The 21,573-nt window shown below is 40.2% G+C and overlaps 1 pseudogene; it reads right to left on the reverse strand.

The window, feature by feature from the left end:
• Nucleotides 1-5,677: 5,677 nt before the first annotated feature.
• On the reverse strand, nucleotides 5,678-20,167 carry LOC128315745 (60S ribosomal protein L12-like; annotated as a pseudogene).
• Nucleotides 20,168-21,573: the final 1,406 nt, after the last annotated feature.

Consider the following 21,573-nt stretch of genomic DNA (forward strand, 5'->3'; position numbering starts at 1 on the left):
AAAGGAATAGGACTAATGTTTTGTCTATAAAATGTACCTATCTCTGGAAGAGGTAACATATCACCATTTTATTGCTCACAATTTAAAGATATTTAAAGACTTCTCTCAAAGTTTTAAATTACAAAACATGCATTGTAGAATGTGTACAAACAAAAGTATGAAGCGAAAAATTAATCACCTGATTCTGGTAACTAGCAATAAATAGAGTGGTTGGGCTTTGGAGTTGGGTAAGCTTGGAAGCGAACTCTGGCTCTGACACTGATTGGCTATGCAATGTTGGGGGCGTTCAGAGCATCTAGGAGTCAGTTTCTTCATCTGAAAAATGCGTATACATTCATAATATCCCCAAACTGGAAACAAACTAAATGTCCGTTATCTGGTGAACGGATAGACGAGAGGTGCTGTATCCATACAATGGAAGATTTATTCAGCAAAAACTATCGACGTGTTATGGCATCGATGGAACTCCAAAATGTTATGCTAAGTGAAAGAAGTCAGATACAAAAGGCCAAAGGACTACATGTTATATGATTCCATTCATATGAAATGTCCAGAAAAGGCACATTTATAGAGACAGAAAGGGGATTAGTAGTTGCCTGGGGCCAGAAATGGAAATGGGGACTAACTATAAATGGGCATGAGGAATCTTACTGTGGGAATAAATATGTTCTAAAACTGGATTATGGTGATGATTGCACCACTCAGTAAAGTTGCTAGAAATCACTGAATTGTGCACTTGAAATGGATAAATTCTATGATGTGTAAAATGTACTTCAATAAGCCTTTTTTTTTTAAGGATGGGAGCTAGTCATCCCACTTGTAATAGTCTGCACTAAAAAGTAAAAGCGTGAGTGGTAAGGGTTAGGGAAAGAAAGATAAAATCTCATCTTATGTTTACTGTTTAAAAGAAGATATCTGTAGAGCGCTCAGTGCCGGGTCTGGCACATGTAGACACTTGAGCAGTTGCCTGGTATTATAACAGCTAAATATCAGTAACTGTAAACAGTTAAAGGAAATATGATAAAATGTATTTTTCTTTTTTTTTAATTTATTTTTTGAGAGAGAGAGTATGCACGCACATAGGCAGGAGAGGGACAGAGGGGGAGAGAGGGAGAGAATCTTAAGCAGGCTCCACACCCAGAACAGAGCCCGAGGCAGGGCCGGATCTCACAACCAACCCTGAGATCAAGACCTGAGCCGAAATCAAGAGTTGGACGGATGCTTAGCTGACTGAGCCACCCAGGTGCCCCAAAGTGTATTTTTCATGTAAGTCAGGCAGTCTTGTATGAGTCCTATTTCTTGTCTTGACACCATTTATCAGCTTTTCTTAGGCATCCCATGATGACTTCGAGTATACCATATGGCTAAACATAATTTAAACATTTACTGATGAATATTAGTTTTTTAAAGCTTGCTTTGTAAATAACTTTGTTGAACATCTTTTTCTTTTCTTTCCATTTTATTTATTTATTTATTTATTTATTTTGAAATTCATATCCAAGTTAGTTAGCATATAGTGCAATGATGATTTCAGGAGTAGATTCCAGTGACTCATCCCCTTATGTATAACACCCAAGGCCCATCACAAGTATCTTCCTTAATGCCCCTCACCCATTTAGCCCATCCCCCCACCCACAACCCCTCCAGTGACCCTCAGTTCTCTGTATTTAAGATTCTCTTATGTTTTGTCCCCCTCCTTGTTTTTATATTATTTTTGCTTCCCTTCCCTTATGTTCATGTTTTGTATCTTAAATTCCACATATGAGTGAAGTCATATGATATTTGTCTTTCTCTGACTAATTTTGCTTAGCATAATACCCTCCAGTTCCATCCACGTAGTTGCAAATGGCAAGATTTCATTCTTTTTGATCACCAAGTAATACTCCACTGTATATATAAACCACATCTTTTTTTATCCATTCATTTGTTGATGGACATTTGGGCTCTTTCCATACTTTGGCTATTGTTGATAGTGCTGCTATAAACATGGGGGTGCATGTGTCCCTTCGAAACAGCATATCTGTATCCCTTGGATACATACCCAGTAGTGCAATTACTGGGTGATAGGGTAGTTCTATTTTTAATTTTTGAGGAAACTCCATACTGTTTTCCAGAGTGGCTATACCAGTTTGCGTTTCTTTTTCTTTAATTCTTTCTTTTAATGTTTATTTATTTTTGAAAGAGAGAGAGAGAGAGAGAGAGAAACAGAGTGCGAGCAGGGGAGGGGCAGCAAGAGAAGGAGACACAGAATTCAAAACAGGCTCCAGGCTCTGAGCTGTCAGCACAGAGCCCGATGTGGGGCCGAACCCACAAATCACGAGACCATGACCTGAGCTAAAGTCAGACACTTAACCGACTGACCCACCCAGGCACCCCATCTTTTTATTTATTTCTAAACATACTCACAGAAGTAATAAATTCAGTAAAGTCACAGGATACAAATGCAATATTGCATTTCTATACACCAATAATGAAGCAGCAGAAAGAGAAATTAAGAAATCAATCCCATTTATAATTGTACCAAAAGCAACAAGATACCTAGGAATAAACCTACCCAAAGAGGTAAAAGACCTGTACTCTGAAAACTATAAAACGCTGATGAAAGAAATTGAAGATGTCACAAAGAAATGGAAAGATATTCCATGCTCATGGATTACAAGAACAAATATTGTTAAAATGTCGATACTACCCAAAGCAATCTACACATTTCATGCAATCCCTACCAAAATACTAACAGCATTTTTCACAGAGCTAGAACAGACAATCCTAAAATTTGTATAGAACCACAAACCCCCACTAGCCAAAGCAACCATGAAAAAGAAAAAAAAGCTGGAGGCATCACATTTTGGACTTCAAGTTATATTACAAAGCTGAAGTGATAAAAACAGTATGGTACTGGCACAAAAATAGACATATAGATCAATGGAACAGAATAGAAAACCCAGAAATGAACCCACAATTATATGGTCAATCACACAGCAGGAAAGAAGATTCAATGGGAAAAAGTCTCTTCAACAAATGGTGCTGGGAAAACTGGACAACAACATGCAAAAGAATGAAACTGGACCACTTTCTCACACCATACACAAAAATAAATTCAAAATAGATTAAAGACCTAAATGGAGACCTGAAGCCATAAAAATCCTAGAGGAGAACACAGGCAATAACCTCTTTGACATCAGCCCAGCAACTTCTTTCTAAATAATGTTGCCTGAGGCAAGAGAAACAAAAGCAGAAATAAACTATTGGGACTTCATCAAAAAAAGGCTTTTCCATAGGGAAGGAGACAACAAAACTAAAAGGGAACCTACAGAATGGGAGAAGATATTTGCAAATGACACATCTGATAAAGAAAATATCCAAAATCTAGAAATAATTTATAAAACTCAACACCCCAAAGTGATAATCCAATTAAAAATGGGCAGAAGATATGAGCAGACATTTTTCCAACGAAGGCATACAGATGACCACCAGACACGTGAAAACATGCTCAACATCACTTATCATCAGGGAAATGCAAATCAAAACTACAATGAGAGATCACCTCATACTTGTCAGAATGGCTAAAATCAACAGCAGGAAACAACAGGTGTTGGTGAGGATGTGGAGAAAGAAGAACTCTCTTGCACGGTTGGTGGGAATGCAAACCAGTACAGCCACTGTCGAAGATAGTATGGAGGACCCTCAAAAAGTTAAAAATAGGACTATTAGGTATTTACCCAGAGAATACAAAAATACAAATTCAAAGGGATACATGCACCCTGGCATTTATAGCGGCATTATCTACAATAGCCAAACTGTGGAAACAGCCTAAGTGTCCATTGACGGATGAATGAGTAAAGAAGATGTGGTATGTATTCACATACACACATACACACACACACACACACACACACACACACACACACACACTGGAATATTACTCAGCCATAAAAAGAATGAAATCTTGCCATTTGCAATGATATGAAGCTAGAGAATATAATACTAAGTGAAATAAGTCAGAGAAAGACAAATACCATATGATTTCACTTATAAGTGGAATTTAAGAAACAAAAGAGCAAAGGTGGAAAAGAGAGAGAGAGAGAGAGAGAGAGAGAGGGGCAAACCAAGAAAGAAACAGACTCTTAGCTATAGAGAACAAACTTATGGTAGCCAGAGGGGAGATGGGTGGGGGGATGTGTTAAATAGGTGACAGGGATTAAAGAGGGCACTTTGTGATGAGCACAGAGAGTTGTATGAAGTGTTGAATCACTACCTTGTACACCTGAAACTAACATTACACTGTATGTTAACTAACAGAATTTGAATAAAACTTATAAGAAACCCCACAAATAAATAGAATCACAGGATCTGAGCACAGATACATGGTTAGTGCTACTGTAGCTTGTCGCCAAATCACTTCTCAGAAAGTTTTTGCCATTTATACTGTGACTGACACCGTAAGGAATCCTGATTTCATCCCACAGGGACATTGAACACTATTTTTAAACCTTGGCTAATTTGATAGGTGAAAAGTGATATTGTTTCTTCAGTTGAAGTCTCTGGGGTTGGTTACTAGTGAGTCACCTCCTGAGGCTTGCATTATTTCTGTGAATTGTTGGCTCATGTCCTTTGTGCCTGTTCATCTTTTGGGATTTCGTTGTTCCTGGTAGGCATGGATGAATAGCCCACTGAGGACGTTAACTCTCCTTTGTTAAAGTCTTCCAGATTCCTTAGTTCTGTTTGATTTTACTAATAATGGATTAGAGTTTTAAACATTCACAGAGTAAAGGTCACTCTGTAAAGCAGATTTGTGGAAGATTCAGAGATGGACACAGGGGCAGGGGTGGAGGGAAAGAGAGAACACCATATTCTGTGCCTGCTTTGTAATTCAGCCCAAGTGAATAGATCCACGTATGGACGCAATCACAACTGTCATCTTCATTGTCACAATTTAGCCCTCATGGCTCAACAACCACTTCCTAATCCAGGTAACAACTGTCAGCTCCAAGAGTCCTCTGGACCTCAGGACTGACTCAGGATTAAACTGAAATCCAAGCATTGTGGTAACACTGTCCTTCCATTAAATTTATCCTAGGGCTGGGATCCTGACACCAAAAGATTAAATCACAGTTTGGTATATTTTTTTGGTCAACAAGCAACTTGCTAAAAACTGTATTACTCTCACTATAGATCCACTGAAGATTGGAAATGTCACATAATCACTAAAGAATTTTTCAGGTAGATATGTATTCAGTAGGTGTAGACCCAGGGGGTTACCATCATTCATTATAAAACATCCATACTTGCTACAAAGGTTGCTAGCATAGGTAAAAATTTCTCCCTCTAGACCTGTGTTCTCTAAAAACATCTTGAGAACATCTTCCCCAAAATGATTTGTTAAACATGGAGGGGAAATGTTCACTTTTTAGAATCAGTGTTAGTAAATAGAAATCATCCTGCAGTAAGCCAGATGCTTCCCTATGACTCATTCCTGGTGTTTCTTCCATTTGATTAATGCCTAATTTGTTGTACTTGTTATCCAACTGCCTACATGACATATCCATCTTGATGACTAATTTTTGCCATCTCAGACAAGATGAAAAGCAAGTTTCTGACATTGCTCTCAAAGCACACCCTTCCCACACTCTTCCCCACTTAGTAAATGACAACTCCACCATCCCAGGTGCTGAAACCCCAACCTCAGTTGTCCTCAACTCCCTCAACCCCCAATGTGATCTTTAACAAGTACTGCCAACTCCGTGTTCCAAATATATGCAGAATCTGGACTGCCTCTTACATTTCCACACTACCACTCTGGCTGGAGTAGTTAATTAAATATCCCCCTGAGTAGTTCATGTCTGCCCTTGTACCTCTTCAGCCTATTTGCACAAAGTTGCCAGAATGATCCTGCTAAAATGAAGGTCTGATCAAGCCATCTCTCTGTTCAAAACCTTCCAGTGGACTCCAGTGTGACTCAGAGTAAGAAACAAAGACCCACAGTGGCTTCAAGGCTCCACATGACTTGCGGTCGATACCACTGACCACACTTTCTATCCCTCCCCATGTTGCTTGCTCCACTCTAGCCACACAAGACACCTTGCTGTGCCCTCTGATAGGTGACTCTAATGGCAGATTCCACCATGGCTTACTCCCTCACTTCCTTCAGGCTTTTCTTCTCCATGAAGACATCCTTCCCATCCTACCTAAACCTTCAGCCCCCAATCACTCATGTTCCTATTCATGCCTTCATCTCTTTCTTCCACACTTCTCCCCAATATCCTACATATTGTGCTTATTTATCTTGTTTGTCTCCCCATCACTAGAATGTAATCTCCATGGGGCCAGGGATTTGGGTCTGCTTGCTCTCTGCTGTATTCCCAGTGCCTCACATATGGTGAGCACACCATAAGTATTTGTCAAAAAAGTGAACAAGCTTGTCACTGATACCTGCTTTTTTCCACCCATGATGTTCACCATCACACATAAGAGCATCCTTTCCAGACACTTAAACTTTTCTTCATGTTACCACTTGTGCCTTTTTTAAAAGAAGTTTTTATTTATTTATTTTGAGAGAGAGTGGGGGGAGGGGCAGAGAGAAAGAATTCTGAACAGGCTCTGTCAGCACAAAGCCTGACACAGGGCTTGAATTCATAAACCATGAGATCATGACCTGAGCCAAAACCAAGAGCCAGATTCTCAACTGACTGAGTCACCCAGGTGTCCCACCATTTGTGCCTTTTACCAGGTAGAACAGAACTTCCTTCAAGTTTTCCACACCCCTCTCCAGGCTTTCCTCTCTATCTTCTTGACTAGTTCTGGGTCACATGACAATCTGTAGTCCAGTCACTGGAAAGGAGATGGGACCACCATTGGCTGCCATGGTTTAAGCATGATTTATTCTCTGGGACATATGGCTGCTGGGGTAAAATCAGGTTAATGAGGAAGAAGGGAATGGGTTTCATACAGAAAAATAAGTGTCTGCCATGTCCGCTGAATCACAATTTCATGTCTGTGTTCGCAGCTGAGCTTCACCATCTTGATGAGGAGGGGTAAGTAGGTGTTCTGACCATTTTACGGAGGAGAAAACAGAGCCACAGAGAGATCCTCCAATATGTCAACATCATGCAGTAGGTCAGTGGCGGGACCAGTGTGGTCTACCTAAGTTCTCAGTTCTGGAGAAGCAGGATGCTTTGGAGAAGAGTACAGCGGAAATCAGAACCCCAGGGATTCATTTTCACTATGCACAAAAGAACTATATGACCTCGAATAGGCGTTTTGATACCTCAGGGCCTCAGTTTGTTCATCTTTAAAATGAAAATAAAGTCCCTTTCTTGTTTTAGAGCCGCACTTGAGCTGATTAATCATTAAGACTCTCTTCTTATCTGTTGAATTCCAGCTCAGGGAGAGAAATAGGAGTGAGTTGTTGGACTTTAAGCTCTGCCCAGCCAGAAGAGAAGAATTAGATTTCTTTGTAATGATCTTTAAAACAAAACAAAACAAAACAAAACAAAAACCCTTTTGTTCTGAAAACAAATACATAAGGATGATCCTTTTCACCCTCAGTCTGTTCCTGAAGATTTCCCCTTCAGTGTATCTCTAAATCCTTCTAGTTCCAGCTTTGACATTTGAGGAACACAGGTATTCCTCGGCAGGTTGTCTGTTCCTCATTTGGAAATCAATCCCCTGTGAATGCATAGTTGGAAGCTTCCATTGCAGAGCAACTTCATGGAGCCAACTACAGACGCATTTGTAGCTTGAGAGCTGTGATACCCCGGTATCTTCCTGGCCAGGGTCCTAGTCCGCACAGTTGCCGGGCAGCAGTCACTCCAAATTCTACTGTTGGCTTCTCATTCCCATGCATCATTCCTAGCATGTCACCTGCCTGAGAGATTCAAGGTTTTTTTGCTGAAAGAGTGGCTTTATGAGGGCCACTGGGAGGTAGATGGTTATTCAATAATTTACTGAACATCGCATGTTCAGCTCTGTGCCCATATGAAGCATTTTCCAACCTTCTGACTTCATAGATCTAGATTTTCCTTTTCTGCAATGTCAACTTGCTATTTAATAACTCTTGACTTTAGGATAGAAATTTAAGGTGTTCCATGTATTATCTCATGGGATTTTAGAATTAAGAAAAATTAGGTAACTCTCATTAGATTGTTAAGCTTGTAAAGAATGGAATTGGGATCAGATCCTAGGATTACCAGGCTGCCTCTCAAGTGTCATACCAAGTGTTAAAATTTAGGTGCTTTCAAAATAGACATTTATTTGTACCTTTAATCACCCACTATTAGGGTCTCGGGTACGTCACTTCTAAAAAACCCGGGTGGGGAATTTTGCTTAAAGAGAGCTGCTTACATATTTTAAGCCAGAGATTGGCGAACTTTTTCTGCAAAGGGCCAGATAATAACCATTTTAAGATTTATGGGCCGATATAATTTCTGTTACAACAGTTCAATTCTGCATGGTAGTGAGAAAGCAGCCATAGACCATACATAAACAACTCAGCATGGCTTGTGTTTCAATAAAACTTTACAAAAACAGGTGGCATGTTTCCTTTGGCTCATGGGCCATTATTTGTTGACCTCTGATCCAAGCTTGGTGCTCTTAGTACCATGCATTCTTTTATGTCCTGCTTTCAAGGGCATTGGTAAAAATAATTCTCTCTGATTTTCTTGGTCAAGTGAGAAAGTGAAATTGTTTCACAAAATAGTCATCCCAATACTCCAGAGACGTCTGCACATTCACCTCACCAATATATCCCACAACTTTTTCTTTGGTTGTCAAATGATCCTTTATTGAAATGTTTTCCTTTGTAGTTCTTAACTAGCTGGGTATTATACTGCACCACTGTTGATGTCATCTATGATGTCATAAGGGTGGCAGCCATCAACATTGCAGCCCACTGATTGAGCAGTTCCCAGAATCTCTTTCATGGTTCTAGAGAGTTCTCTGGCTAAAGATCGGTGCTGCATCTGTCGGGCAATGTTGACAAGCTCATCAAAAGAGGTATTTTCACTGTGCTTAATGTTTTTGTGCTGCTTTCTGTCTCTTGGCGGTTCCTTGAGGGCTTTGATAATCAGGGCAGAGGCAGAAAGGACCACTTCAATCTGGGCCTGTACGTTCTGAACGGTCATTTTCATTGTAATCCTCAGACCCTTTCAATCATTGGTGCCTTGGCAAAGTCATCACCAACGTTTGTTGGAGACAGATCCTGGGAGCCAGTCTACTGGGCCAGGGCAAATGATATGGCACCAACTTCCCCACTGGTGCACTTCAAGTATACAACTTTGATCTCATTGGGGTCAAACTTAGGCATAGTAGAGGTGGCTGGTGTTGGGTGAGCCCAGATGCAGGACAACTGAAAACAGTTGCACCTTCACCTCACCTGAGCCAAACAACTCTTTCACAAATTTGACAGAAATATCATAGACTTATAGAATGTTAGTGCACAGGGATATTTAAGATCATCTAGTCTTAAACTCCTCATTGTACAGGTGGGGAAACAAAGTAAAATTTTCAACCTCCCATCTAAAATAAGTTCAAGTAGGGGCGCCTGGGTGGATTAGTCAATTAAGCATCTGACTTCGGCTCAGGTCATGATCCCGTGGTTTGTGAGTTGGAGCCCTGCATCGGCCTCTGTGGCGACAGCTCAGAGCCTGGATCCCGCTTCAGATTCTGTGTCTCCCCCCCTCGCACTCTGTCTGTCTCTCTCTCTGTCAAAAATAAATAAACATTAAAAAAAAATTTTTAAGAAGTACAGGATATACTTGGAAGACCAAGAACTGATGAGTATAGAACTTAATGTGTGGTTCAAATATTGACATTTCTTTGCCAAAGAAAAAACCTACAACATATAAAAATGCATCCTGATAACTTTCTTTCTTACCTTAGTCATATTAGAGTTTGTTGTTCCAACAAGACATTGTAAAGGCTTTTAAAAATATCAGCCAGAAATATATGAAAAGCTATCTTATGTTCCTAGACTTGAGCAAATATCTTCAAAATGGTGCCCCTCTGGGTCCTGACACTCAACGACCTCTTGTTTGGATGTAGCCCTCCCACAGGATGCCCGAGCACCTGGTGTTGCGGTTGCTGTAGAATGCAGATGGCATGCTCACTTCAAGGGCACTCAGGGGACTATTAGGGAGTCACAAGGGATAGGGCAGTCACCTGAGAGTAGGAACAGCAAAGCTGTCACCACTCCTAGACCCACAAGGCTGAGCAGAGTGAGCAGTAGAACCTGCAGTCATGAAAGGGAGCAGTGGCACTCAGTCAGTACTCTAATTTCTGTATTAAACTCTTCTATTTAGAGTGATGCCCTTTTCCTGACTCAACCCTAAATATACAGCCAGAGGCTACCTCGCAGGTGAACAAATACCCTGACCCTGCTCCACTCCCTTCTAGTCTCTACCAGAACTCTCCCTTGCAGACCACTTAGTGTAGACCAGCAGGTCAGCCTCCGGGGCAGAGAGCTGGCTCTAGGGGAAGGGAGGGGACCGAAGGGACGGAGGGGGCATCTCTGGCACAGGTTGTAGAATAGTTACTGTGTGACCATATTTCCAAGAAAATTTGAGAACTAACAACTTCAGCTCTCGATATGTAGGAAAAGGTAAAGGTAACAACTTTCTCTGTACTCTCTTTCCAAATAAAAAAGTAGACAAAGTCTTCAAAATGAGTTTCCATGAAAAAGTAAGAAACTAAAAAAGCAGCACATTTGCTGAATGGCTCCTTTGTTTTAATGAAACTGAGTGACATTTAAATATGTTTTATAAAAAAGACTCTACATGGAATAATAGTCTCTATGAACCACCTGTGCTTTGCCTTTATGGAGGAGAGAAAAAAAAAACTGATCCTGAATTTTTATAAAGAAATTTAAATTAGACATTAAAATAAAAGAAGAAAACCTTATCACTTGGGTAGCTACTTAGCTACAGGAGTAACTAAAGCAATGATTCATCCTATGGAGAATTCTAGCAGAAGCTGGTAATTCTTTCTCTCTATTAGAAACCCTCCTGGGAACCAAGAGAACTCTCTAGAACAGCACAGTTCAATAGCAAAATAACGCAAACCACAAACAGAAGCTGCATACAAAGTTATCTAGAAACCACATTTTAGAAAATAAAAATAGATGGGGCACCTCTGTGGCTCAGTCGGTTAAGTGTCCAACTTTTGATTTTTGGCTCTGGTCGTGATCTCAGTTTCGTGAGTTTGAAACCCACGTGGGGCTCTGTGCTGGCAGTGGGGAGCCTGCTTGGGATTCTCTGTCTCTCCCTCTCCCTCTTCCCCACCCCACCACTCACACTTTCTTTCTTGAAATAAATAAACTTAAAAAAATTTTTTTAAAGTAAAAATAGATAAAATTAATAAATAATAATGTATTTTTATTTAACCCAGTATTTCAAAAGTATTATCCTTCCACCTATAATCAATATTAGAAGTCATTAATAAGCTATCTTACATTCTTCTTTTGGTGCTGCATCTTTGAAATCTGAGGTATATTTTACAAGTACAGCACATCTCAAGTCACATTCAGGTGCTCAGTCACTGGCATGTGACTAGTGGCTACCGTGAGACCGCACAGCTTAGAGTATGTCCCAAGGTTGGGTAAGAGCCTGTCTCTCATACAAAGGAATGAAGCATAATATAAAAGAGCAGGGACTACTCTCTGTGTGTTTCACCAATGTTTCTAGTTCTCCTTGCCTTTTAGGTGCATATGAGGATTCTTCCCCAGCCCCTCGTAGCTGGGCAAGGCCACATGACTTGCTTTGGCCAACGAGATGCGAGCAGACATGACCCATCACCTCCAGTGAGCTGCACTGAAGAGCTGGCGTGGGCTTCTCTGCGCTCTCTCTTATCCTGGCCTGGGGACTGTGGACACTTGTGCTGGTATGGAGGTGCCCTGAGGTTGAAGCTGCCTGAAATGCTGAGCCAACACTTGGAGGGGGCACAGCTGTCCTACATTAGAGGTATGGTGACTTTTGTTCCACTCTGTCCCTGCGTCTCTCAACCGACCTTCTCAAGGTTCCAATAACAGCTCCTCCTCCCTACTCTTTCAACCCCTCTCTGATATTGCTAGCCCTGAGCCTTGCCCACTTCTTTGTAAACTGCCCCTTTTGAACCTCCCTTCAGTTACCCCATTTGTGCCATCTGTTTTCTGTTGTGATTCTGATTGATACAGTTTGCTATATTGACCAAATGTGAAATGAGCCTAAAGACAGAATAAAATGAAGGGCAGCTGGGTGACTCAGTCTGTTAAGCATCCAGCTTTGGCTCAGGTCATGATCTCACAGCTCGTGAGTTTAAGTCTCGAGTCGGGCTCTGTGCTGACAGCCTGCTTCCGATTCTGTGTCTCCCTCTTTCTCTGCTCCACCTCCACTCATGTTCTGTCTCTCTCTCTTTCAAAAATAAACATTAAAAATTAAAAAAAAGAAAGACAGGATAAAATGAGTATCCTGAAGAAGTAATCCCTTGAATGAGTGTAAATCAAGTTTTAAAGCAATAGTCTACGATAGTTTTCTCACCAATCACACTTACACAACAGATTCTCTTTGGGGGCACCTGGGTGGCTCAGTTGGTTGAGCATCTGGCTCTTGGTTTTGGTTCAGGTCATGATCTCACAGTTCATGGGTTCAAGCCCTATATCGGGCTCCATGTCTGCTTGGAATTATCTTTCTCCCTCTCTCTCTGCTCCTCTCCTCTCTCTCTCTCTAAAAATAAATAAATAAACTTAAAAAAAAAAGATTCTCTTTCTCTTCTTTGGGTAAAGATGTGCATTCATTGTGCCTAGTGATTTGTGTCTATGTGTTTAACAAATCTGTTTGCTTGAAACTGATGGTCTTGATTCTTTCTTGAAATATGTTCCAAGAATTTGCTTACAAATTTATGCTTGGCATAAATAGCAAGAAATCAAAAATAACTAGAAATTGTGGTTAATGGCCATCCTCAAATAAGTTTTGTACCTACAGGCTTGTACCTCAGGCTTGAGTTCCTAAGGAGAAAACTGAGACTTATGAGTTACTGTTGTGTTACTTGTTCACTGTAGAAAGATCAGAGCAATACAAATGAGCACAAAGAAGACAAAAATACCTCCTCTCACAAAAATAATCACCACTAGTGTATATAATTCCAAATGTTTTTAAAAATTATATCATCTTGTCTGAAAACAATTTTTTAATTTGTGTTTTTGACTAAAGTTTGGACTTAATTTCCTTTCAGTAAGTATATTTTTATACCATTATTCATTATAGTAACTGCTTTGTCATTATTATCCCTTTCTGTTTTATTAGCTCATGCCAATTTTCCAATACCAAAATAATATTATATACCTTTGTATTTTCAAGTATTTGGCCAAATTTTCTGCAGATAAATTCTTGGAAATGAGAATGCCCATTATAGAAGGTATACATGATTTAAAAGCTTCAGATAGATTTCCCATATGCCCCCCAGAACACAATCCGTCATTTTATACTCTTAATAGGAATGCAAGAGGTTCCTCTATTCCCACACAGACACCTTGCCAATACTGAGTATTATCTTTGATTTTGGCTCTTTGATAAGAAATAAACAGTAATTTGCTTTAAGCTTGTACTTCTATAGTTACAGTGAGAGAGAAAATATTTCCATGTTTTGGACAATTCTATTTCTTCACTTATTCATTGTACTTGCATTTTGCAGACAAAATTACAGTCTTTGTAATTTTCCTATTTTGCAATTAGTGAATGTTTAGAGTTGTAAAACTCTCTGAATGCTAATGTTTGAGTGTTTTTGTTAGACTATTTCCTGACATATACTATTCCTTACCATATCTCTACAGTCCCTATGGCATCAAAGATATGTTTTCATTATAAATGAGTTTATAATGAGAGAGTTAAGTAACTTAACCAGAATGACTTAGTTATTTTACAAGATGCTACTCATGCTATCCCTCAATCCCCTGCCCACCTAGTGCGTTCATTTTTTGGCTGCCATGATCTTTGGTGGCTAACAATTCAGAGTTGCACCCTTCTCTGGAAAATTGTCCTCAGCCTGTCCCAAATGCCTGGATGGCCTGCAAACAATGACCAACTGATGCAGTGGAGATACAAAGGCCCGGACTGCTTGCTTTAAGGCCAGAAGATTCCGTGGTACGTTTGCTCCAGATCTTCCCATAAAGTCAAGTTGAGGTGAGGCTTCACCTGAAACCTTGTCTTTGCCTAGATTCTCCCCCTTGTCTTAGCCTGCTTCCTTCATTCCTCCAGATTCCACCGAAGAGAACATCTTTGATAAGTCACTTTTATAAAACTCTTCCTCTGAGCCACAGCTTCCAGGGAACCCAACCTAAGACAGCTTGTAAGTGGGCCATTTCATATTCAGACTCCAAGATCTGCACATGCAATCAATACAGCACACCTCGTTCCTATCAAAGACACTGCCTGGGAATGAAGATAGCAGATAACACTCTTTCCTAACCTGTCATTTGTCTGTCACTTATGGTGGTCACCACAGAAAAGTATTAAATGTATATAGACACATCTATTAATTTTTTACTATGATTTCAGTTTTTAATGGAATGCTTACAAATCCTAAATATTTTTAAATGTTTATTTATTTTTGAGAGAGGAGAGAGAGAGAGAGAGAGTAAACAGGGGTGGAGCAGAGAGAGAGGGAGACAGAGGATCTGAAGTGGGCTCTGTACTGACAACAGTGAGACCAATGAGGGGCTCAAACTCAGGAACCATGAGATCATGACCTGAGCCCAAGTCGGACACCCCACCGTCAGGGCCACCCAGGCAACCCACAAATCCTAAATTTTAAGCTATATATTATTCTAGATCTTTTCTGATTTTATTCATATTTATTTTTTAAATCCAATGTTTAGTTAGACACTGATATCACAATCATTCTAGCGCCATTAAAGGTTCTATCATTAAATAAATAAATTTTTTTTTAAAAAAAGGGGGGTCGGCACCTGGGTGGCTCGGTCAATTGAGCGTCCGACTCTTGGTTTCAGCTCAGTCGTGATCTCATGGTTCCTGAGACTGAACCCCATATAGGGCTCTGCACTGGCAGTGCAGAGCCTGTTTGGGACTCTCTCTCTCTTGATCTCTCTCTCTCTGTCCCTGCCCTGCTCATGCTCTTTCTCTCTCTCAAAATAAATAAACATTGTTTAAAAAGATGCTATCATTAACTCACTAATCTGAAATGCTACATTTACCACATTTATTTGTACATGTTCTCACAAGCTTGTTTTTTGGCTTTCTATTCTTTTCTGCTAATTTCTATGTTAGAGTGCCAGCTCCAAAATTAAAAATTTTTTTAAACTGAAATTTTATGGGATATTTTCCTCCATTTTTACTTCAGTTAAACTTTGAACTTATACCCATTTAAAAATAATTAAAATTTTGTTGAGATGTAGAGTTACATGTACTTTTTGTATGTATGTTATTATTCAACAAAAATTTTGCCAAAAAAAATCTTTGGTACTTTATTTGAAATGTCACTGTTTATAAAACAATTTGAGGAGAATTAGCATCTTATACTACTGAAGAATCTTTAAAAGCACATGCTATTTTTCCATTTATTCAAGTATTTTTATGATCCTCAGTAAAGTTCCATAGTTTTTAGTTATGCTTCATATACCTTAAATGTATTCTTAGTTTTTATTGTGGTTTATATGTTTGGAAATGTTGTTTTTAATGATTACTGCTTATATATAAAGGGGTTATTGATTATTTATATTATAAGCAAGATCTTATCAGTACAAATAGTTCAATGTAACTACTTGGATTGTAGTTAAGAATATCCCTGGTAAATAATTTTCTATCTTGGAATATTCAATTTAATTTTAATTCTTCATAGATACAGTCACCATATGTTTAGGTTATTAATAAGTGAATTTATGCTCTGTTATGGGGGCAAGCAAGATTGATCATCTCTCCCACATAGAAGGCCAGGCTCTTCTGTTCTAATGGATTAGGCACCTGCTAGAACGGTTGGCCAAATGGTTACATGTTAGCATGATCCCTAGTTCCACCTATGCAGCTGTTCCCACGGAAGTGCAATGCAGTATGCCCTGCTGAACTCAGGTTCTAGGGTTATTTTATGAATCACAAAAGAAAACTAACAAGAAACAATGTGTTGATGGCTCATGTGCCAGATACTGTACATATATTATCTCAGTATTCATTATAACTATTCATTCATTCATACAAGAGTCGTTATTAAACACCTGCTATGTGCCCAGCTCTCAACTTAGAGTTTAGCAGTACAGAAAGACTAAAAAGCAGTTATAATGCTATATGCTATGTGATAGGAGAAACACAGTGTTTCACGAGTACTTAGCAGAAGTACCTAATCTAGATCTGAATTCACAGGGAAGTTTCAGGATGTGAGCTCAAACTTGAGAGGTGGGGGAGAACCAGAATTATGATAATGTTAGTAGAAGCAAGGGAACTTTTCTTCCTAGTAGAAGAGAATGTGCCAGGCAGTGGTACTAAATTTGCAAAAGTTAAGGATGGGGTGGAACAAGGGAAGGAGAGTGATAAGATTTCAGGTTACCCCAAATTGACAAATTAGTGCCCTGATTTTAGAGTGTTAAGAATTTGGCTGGTGCAATTTAGCAAGACAATTATCCAAGCGCTAGTGGTCATAGATCACTGCTTATAAGCAAAAAAGTATTTTCTTAAAGCAGACTCTGTTGTTCTCTATATACTTGGAAGTAAGCCAGCTTTAACTGGAAATTAGTTTTCTTAAAGAGAGAACAAAATAAATGGTGGAAACTGAGTTCTACTGAAATCTTTTTTTGTTGTTGTTAAGATTTTATTCTTAAGTAATCTCTATACTTAACGTGGCGTTTAAACTCACAACCCCAAGATCAAGAGTTTCATGCTCCACGGACTGAGCCAACCAGGCACCCCACTACTGAAATCTTTATAGTCTCATGGTCCTCAAGAGACAATAGATAATCAATCCACTGCTTTTCTACTATATAACCAGAAACATTGACATTCAGCTCTGGATCCCTGAATCATTACTGGTCCCCACCTCAGCTTTACTCTGCTAATCCTATATTTTAAGATTTGTTATTTTACCATCTCACTCTTGATTCCAATTACTGACATCTCCCCTTCTCCCTAAAAGGGTCCCTGAAATAAACCAGGGTATAGAAATGGAATCACCAAACTGAGAAAGGGAAAGATAGGGCTGGGCTTTAGGAACCTACAAGAACCTGGGACTTGAATTCCATCAGGCTTGTCTTTCCCTTCTTCCTTCTCTCAGGATGGAAAACCATGTTTTTTCCCATATGATCAAGATATGACTGCATCTTTCAAGCTTTAAATCTTACATCTTTTACCACTTGCAAGACACTAACTTGATCTCCTGCCCCCAATTCCAAAGTCCCCAGGAAAAAGGCCTTTTTAGATTAGGTACCCATCCCTGTCCAGTAAACTATAGGAAGGGAGATGAGTCCTTTTATAATATCTAGCTGCTTCTGTGGTAACCACATGGGAGAGGAGTATGGTTCTCTGAAAAGGAGGAGCCTAGGCGCTGAAGGATGGTACTTATAAAGGAAATGGGCAGGTGTTGCTACCACATTGAATATGTACGCTAAGCAGCTGGTTACAAAATGAGATTTTGCCATTTGATATCTTTCAAATGTTCCCTCCACCCAGCTTCCCAGAACCAAAATTACAGCATTGTGTCAAGGCATTCGCAAAAAAGCAAAATGCCTTGTAACATCTCTGGCTTCACGTTGTACTCCCTCCCCTTCCTTACTGTACTTCAGCCAAGAGACTTGTTTCTGTTCTTCAGATTCCCTCTAATAATTGCCACTTGGGACTTTTAGAGCTACTGTTTGCTCTGGCTAAAGCACCTTGCCTCTCAGACCTTCGTATGGCTGGCTCCATGAGGCTCAACTGTCACTTTAGAGAGTCCTTCTAGCATTATCAATTTGAAGTAGTCCTCCATCATATTTATTGTCCTAATAACATTTGTCAAGATCTGAAAATTTGGGGTTTACTTGTTTTTTTCATTATCTGTAGGAAGCTGCAAGCAATAAAAGACCCAACTAAAAGTTGCATCAATTAGAGTTTATTATCTCACTTAGTAAAGATGTTCAGAGGTAGGTAGTTTCAGGGCTGGTTATGTAGTTCAGCAATGCCATCAAGAACCTGAAATCGGATCTTTCTGCTCTGCCACCTTCCAAGTGTGGTCCATGTGGCCTCTCATGGAATCAAGAGAGCTGCAGAAGCCTACACACATCCCAAAGTAGGACAGAAGGAGTCGGAACTTCTTGCACATCGAAGTGGGGAGGAAACCCGGAAGCATCCTTCCACTGAAGTTGCAGTGGCTAGAGTTTGGTCAGGTACCTAAACCATAGCCTCCAGGGAGGCTGAGAAAGCTCGTCTGGCACTTTCAGCTCCTTCCATCATGGAGGTGAGCTCTGATAGTAAGGTAGGCAGGGAGGGCAATGGCCAATGGACAAGCAAAAAACGAGGTCTATGACATGGTCTCTGACTTTTTCTGAACAATGGAAGTTTCACAGGGGAAGGGGCCTAACTCCAAGCCACATCAGACTGAACTTAACAGCTCTGTTAGCCTATAAATTCCCCTTATTGTTTAAGCTCCCATTTGAGTTTTATCCAATTATTTACAACCAATAGTATCCTAAGTGATAACCCAACACAATCTGATATACTGATGTAACCCAGGCAATCTTTGGGCAGCACCAACAGGCAGGGCCGGCTATGCATAAGGCACCACAGGTGCAATGCCCAGGGCCGACAATATTTGCAGGAGCCCATGCAAATGTTTCATTCTTATTTTTCTTAAAATTCTTGGGGGAAAAATAATAATCCAGGCTGGATTATATTTGTTTTTTCTTCCAATGCAGTTGTACAATATCATCTTTTATATTTTTGTATGGAGGAAGGGGGCCACCAAAGTAAAAGTGCCTAGGGCCCTCTAAAGTCATAATGTGGTCCTTCTTTCATAAACCATGATTAGATTATAAATTTATCTTGGGAAGTCAATATAGGACAATTTGGAATTGAGAAGGATATTAAGGGATTCTGGTAATAGAAAATCAAGAAAATAGTCCTATGAGTCAGAGGCTTTTTTAGACACACAGTCCTAGCCAAGATGTTCTAATGGGAAGTTCTGAAAACCCAAGGGCTAGCGAGATGCTCCTGGGAACTAGAGAGAAGGAAATATTAGAAATGTGGGGACATGGGCCACGAAAGGAAAGGAGGAGAAGGGAAGAAGCCGGAAATGGACAAAGGGCATAAATATAAATAATTTCTGAGTATTAGCAATGGCCTTGGTTATAAACTATATAGATAGGGACATTTTACCTGAGGACCATGGCTGCTATTCTAGGGTCCCAGCATCTCCCCACTTTTGGAACAAGCTCTCAGACTGTGCTTGTGAATCCGTCTGCAATCAACATCTGGGGTAGATTGTGTTACATTGTGAGTTACTGTGTTCTGTCCTTTTCCTTATTATTATAATTTCAGGGTCCACATGTGGTAAAATTAAAGGGGAAAAAAAAACACCCCGCCAGATTAGAGATTTGTGACTGTGCTTTTATTACTCCTGGGAGGTTCTGGCTACTCAAAATAAAGCACAGGAAAAATGTTTTAAGAACTTAGTCACTTTAATTTTAAAATGAGTGCAGCGGCTGCGGGATTTTGCAGTGCTGAGCTCCCTCCACGGCGCCATCTCTCACAGGCTTCTTGATTCTTGCAACTGGACAGTGAGAGGGTTTGAATAGGTCATCTCTAGGGCTCCTTCCAGCTCCAAAATTATGCCAACTTTGCAGATCATAAAGCAAGAGAGTAGTTTTGTGGAATCAAACCCAAACCCAAAGAGTTGCAGGTCTGGGAAGGCTCAAACCCCCACCAGGCACAGCAGTTCCTTCACACGGCCCCGCTGCAGGGCAGCCTCTTTTTAGTACCAGTGCGTCAAGTCCAGTGGCCCGGCGCGCACCAGCAGCGCTGCGGAAGGACTGCGCGAGGTGATCGCGTGGTGTCCTTGCCTGGCTATACGAGGTGCGCACCAGCATGCAGCCGGGGATGCTTGCTGTGGCTGTCCTCTTAGGACCCGCCGCCCCACTGCTGTCTCCCTCCCGATGCACACAGACCACTAAAACTTCCCTGGTTCTTTGTCCAAAAAGGATAGCAGATTTGAGATCCTGTGCCCACATTTTGCTGTTCAAAAATCGATGCGTCCTCTGCAAATGGATAGTGGTGATGGTTGCACAACATTATGAATGTACTTAATGCCACTGAATAGTACACTTGAAAATGAGACAATGGAAAAAGAAATCGATTCAAAAATCAATGATTCATTCTTTTTTTTTTTTTTAACTTTCTCAGCCCATTTATTATCAAAATCCTTATTGTGTGTTTTTCCTAGAAGTTCCGTGGGCCATATCTCCAGGGAGTGTTAGAAATGTAGGGCTGTTAAGGAAGAATGCTGTGACAGCCACCACTCTGTGTGGGAGTGAGAGGCTGCCAAGGGCTATTCTCCACACAGGGGTGCTGATAGCTAATCTCCACATTTTAATTGTGACGCCATTTGAGCATCTTTGTTCCCAAGCTCCTTTGTTCCATCTTCAAGCAGCTGCTCATTGAACCTGATGATCTGCCCACGTTACTTTCCCAGCCTTCAAAAAAGAAACCAAACTTCGGTCTGCTTTAGCTTTCATTTTTTGTTTTTTGTTTTTTTGGTTTTTTTGTGTGTGCCAAATATAGCATATGGAAAAGTGCATACACCAGATGTGTACTCTAGTGACTAGTTATTAAATGAACGCTCGCAGAGTTACCAGTGTTAAAAAAATAGAAAACTGGCGTGTCCCAGAAACCCCCTGTGAGTCTCTACACTTTTCCAACCTCCTCCCCTCTTCCTGAGTAAAGACTTAGTACCATAAAAGCCAAAAACAAACAAACAAACAAACAAAAAAACCCAAACCAAAACCAAACCTGCTTTGTCCTTATTAATTTCACCAGCTGTGTATACTTCACCTAACATCGTTCTTGAACTTTATAAATGGAATCGTGGTGTTGGATGTAGCTTGTTCTTTACCCTTTTAATATATGGATCACTTTTGTACATTCATTCTCTATTTGTGATACCTTTAGAGAAAACTGTGATTGCTATGTCACGCGTGATTGCAGTGCTAAGAGATTAATTGCTTCCTAGTATTTCATTATTAAAAACTCTCTCTACTTCTTCTGTTACACTGATATAGCTGAGCAGGAAATGAGATGTGCCTTTGCCCAGGGGTGACATTCAGAATAGTTAATGAGTCAGCAGGGGCACCCATCAATCAGAACAGACACTAGGGGAAGGCAAGGTGCTTTATAATGGGCTAGTCTCTACTAACTGCACATCAACCTTACTGTTGCCTCTACTGGAATTTGCCTATCCTTCAGGGTCTATAACAGGGCCTGAATCCCAGCTTAGTCTCAAACTTAACAGCATAAGTTGGACAAGTGACAAACTCAGTTTTCTTATCTATAAAAGGAGGTTGGGTTAGGATATTTCTGAGGATTCTTCCAGATCTAAAGTGCTGTGACTGAAAGGGTCTCATTTATTGTATCTGTTATA

Source organism: Acinonyx jubatus, chromosome A1 (assembly GCF_027475565.1).
Source record: "Acinonyx jubatus isolate Ajub_Pintada_27869175 chromosome A1, VMU_Ajub_asm_v1.0, whole genome shotgun sequence".
NCBI classification, from domain to species: Eukaryota; Metazoa; Chordata; class Mammalia; order Carnivora; family Felidae; genus Acinonyx; species Acinonyx jubatus.